Below are 3,680 nucleotides of genomic sequence, written 5' to 3'. Positions count from 1 at the left end.
CAAAATTCCCCTGTCTCCACCATTGAGCCCTGTCTCCATCTTTTGGACAAAAAAAGGTATTGCAGGATCCAAAAAGACTCACCTCTAGCAGGCATAATCTCCTCATATTGACCTACAGGACATGCAGCAAGGCCTCTGCTTTAATCCAGGCCAAATACTGTATCTAATCTGACTCTCAAAATTCCCTACTTGAGTGAGACTTGGGGTTAGTCTGCAAGTCAGTAAGATAATACCCTGAAGTCCCCAAAAATCACCTTGTGCTGTCATTCAAAATGGTCACCTTCAGTTTTCTGAGCTGGGTCAGGGCTCAAATAGGTTCTCTACTACATTATCTATCTCTTATGGTTTGAAGTGACATGAAAAGGTAATATTGAATTCATATGGGGAGATTAAAAAAACTAAACACTGTGTCCCTGTCCATCTCTCTGACTCTTTTGAAACACAGACACTGTCCTGAAAGAAGCAAAAGTTGCCTGCCTGAGAGGACGGTTTGAGTAAACTCATACTGCATGTTACAGCTCATATGCAGGCCTTCTCAGAGATACTAAGATGTTCACGTTGAAGCCAGATCTACAGGTAGAGTTGGCTGGCATTGATCCTTTGTTGGTCAAATATAAAATTTGGCTGAATTGCTTTGCTTTAGAGCTTGTTTGATATTTTTACAAAGGCCTGAATATGCACTTTAAAATACAATATGACTTTAGGAAATCAAAAGTGATTCTAAATAAATATAAGAGACATTGATTTCATGACATCAGTTGCTAACTAATGACACAGAGAGTTCTGTTCTTCTAGAGATGCAAATTAACAGCATTCCTGACCTGGGAGGTGATGGGAGGAGGGGAGGGGGTATTTAACACCTTTCTGCTGTGGCCTGTAACTGGTCGAACAGTAATTTCTACATTTTACAAATAACCTTCTATTTCTGGCTAACATGATCTGATTGAGTAAACTCATATAGCATGTTACAGCTCATATGCAGGCATTCTCAGAGATACTAAGATTGTCATGTTGAAGCCAGATCTACAGGTAGAGTTGGCTGGCATTTAGTTTCTGTCCATTTTAAAGTTAAATTCAGCTGTTTAAACGTGAACAAGGACATGTTTGGTATGTTTGAAAAGGCCTGAATCTGAGCTGTAACATGCAGTATGAGTTCACTCAAGCAGATCATGTTAGCCAGAAATAGAAGGTTATTTGTAAAATATAGAGAAAATCAGGAGTACTTCACTTCAGACCTGCCCTCCATAATGGCCCTCTCTGGATTGGTCGATTCAACCATACAGTATAACAATAGGGCTGATTGACTGAAACTCGGCATATATACTGGTAGCAGAATCCACTACAGGTCACTGTGTTTTGCTGACTTACACCGTTTTGCTGTTGTTACTGAATCTTTGGATTGTTCTCCTTTTTATCAGAGACTTGACTGCATTACACCGGTTTGCTGACTTACACCGTTTTGCTGTTGTTACTGAATCTTTGGATTTCTCTCCTTTTTATCAGAGACTTGACTGCATTACACCGTTTTGCTGTTGCTGCATTTTGGAACTTTCTCATTTTTTCAGAGACCTGATTGAATTTCAGAATGCCTAACCAATCTAAGACGAGGTAAGATTTGTTTGTGTCATTGATGTTCCCTTTAGTAAATATTTCTGCATTTTTATTGAAGAATTCCATTTATTCAATGTGGTTAATTTATATCTCTTTGTCATTATCTTGAAGATCTCTTGCTCACAACATGGTGCACTGCCTGAAGTGCTGCAAGGCACAAGACTGCATCTCTGTCCATCTCAGAAGAGTGTGTATGAAAAACAACACGCCAGCAGAAAGGGCCACTGAGCTGAAAAAGATGAAGAGATCCGCCCGAAAGTGGATCCGCGATTCCAGAACATGGGACTACAAAGTCATGTGCGAGATGGTGCCACACAAGCCCTCCCGTTTAGCCATGTTGACGGAGTTCCTTAAACGGGGGTTCTTGGTGAAGAACCAGCAACACGAGCCTGAGAACGAATTGAGTGTTGCAGCCGCTCCTTCCTCACCAACTGCAGCCGCTTCTACCTCCGAGGCCACAGCTCCATCTTCCTCAACGCCTGCAGAATTGCCCTCTGAGCCAGATTCTTCTTCAGATCCAGATGCAGGGCCAAGTGATCCGACATGGCAAAAGTAAGTAGACTATATCACACAGTTTTTCATAGTTTCTGTGACCGTTTTGCATTTAAAGTTCACAATGATCATTTGTTGGCCAAATATAAAATTCAGCTGAATTTCCTTGCTTTAGAGCTTGTTTGATATTTTTACAAAGGCCTGAATATGAGCTTTGAAATACAATATGACTTTAGTAAACTAATGACACAGAAAGTGTGGCTCTTCTCAGATGCCAATTTGGACCATCCCCCGTCTAGTAGTTGATGGGAGTGGATATTTAGCACCCTTCCCACTGAGGCCTCTAACTGTTAGTGTTGAATAGTATCACTGTCTCAGTGTGTATTGTCTTGCATAAAAGGGATATAATTGAAGGCACATCTTGAATGAAAGCTATTTTTTACAAGGTATGATTTCGGATTTCCTTTTTTTCATATATATATATATATATATATATCTTTTTATTTTTACAGAGACCTTCCAGCTGTGACCACAAACGTGCGGGTGAAAATGCAAGCGGCTGGTCTGTACAATAAGTTTTCAGGAGACTCGGAGATGATCAAGGATTTTAAAAAGTTCCTGTCCGTAGACTTAAATGTCACCAACTGCCAACAAGAGGTAAGATGTCTACACACTTCTATTCTCAGGACATCGATTTCAACGTCTAGTTTCTTATCAAGATGTTAATGCTGACCTTTATTTCTCATCATTCTTCTTCAAAGGTTGACAATGTAGCGCGTTTCCTGCGCTACATGCAGCCGACCGGGGATGTGCCAACTCTGGACTTCCTGACGAAAAGCACAGAGACCAGGGACTTCTTCCAGGGTTTGAAGTCCACAGATATGACGGCAGCGACAATTTTGAACTACATCAAAAATGTTCCTATTTCGCAAACTCAAAAAGCAAGTATTCATCTTCTTCATTGAGTGCATCTCTGTGTGCAGTATGACAGCCAAAATTCCGCTGTCTCCACCATTGAGCCCTGTCGCCATCTTTTGGACAAAAAAAGGTATTGCAGGAGTGAGTCTTGGGGTTAGTCTGCAAGTCAGTAAGATAGTCCCCAGGAATCACATTGTGCTGTCATTCAAAATGGTCACCTTCAGTTTTCTGAGCTGGGTCAGGGCTCAAATAGGTTCTCTACTACATTATCTATCTCTTATGGTTTGAAGTGACATGAAAATGTAATATTGAATTAATATGGGGAGATTAAAAAAACTAAACACTGTGTCCCTGTCCATCTGTCTGCCTCTTTTGAAACACAGACACTGTCCTGAAAGAAGCAGAAGTTGGCTGCCTGAGAGGACGGGTTCAGAGGAGAGGAGAAGAAGAAACTCAAGCATCAGCCATCAACAGATGTTCCTATTTCGCAAACTCAAGAAGCAAGTATTTATCTACTTCATTGAGTGCATCTCTGTGTGCAGTATGACAGCCAAAATTCCCCTGTCTCCACCATTGAGCCCTGTCGCCATCTTTTGGACAAAAAAAGGTATTGCAGGATCCAAAAAGACTCTCCTCTTGCAGGCATAATCTCCTCATAT

This window comes from Anarhichas minor, unplaced genomic scaffold, assembly GCF_050575085.1.
Source record: "Anarhichas minor isolate MPS153535 unplaced genomic scaffold, ASM5057508v1 ptg000117l, whole genome shotgun sequence".
In the NCBI taxonomy this organism is placed as follows: Eukaryota; Metazoa; Chordata; class Actinopteri; order Perciformes; family Anarhichadidae; genus Anarhichas; species Anarhichas minor.
Note: the sequence above shows the minus strand (reverse complement) of the source record.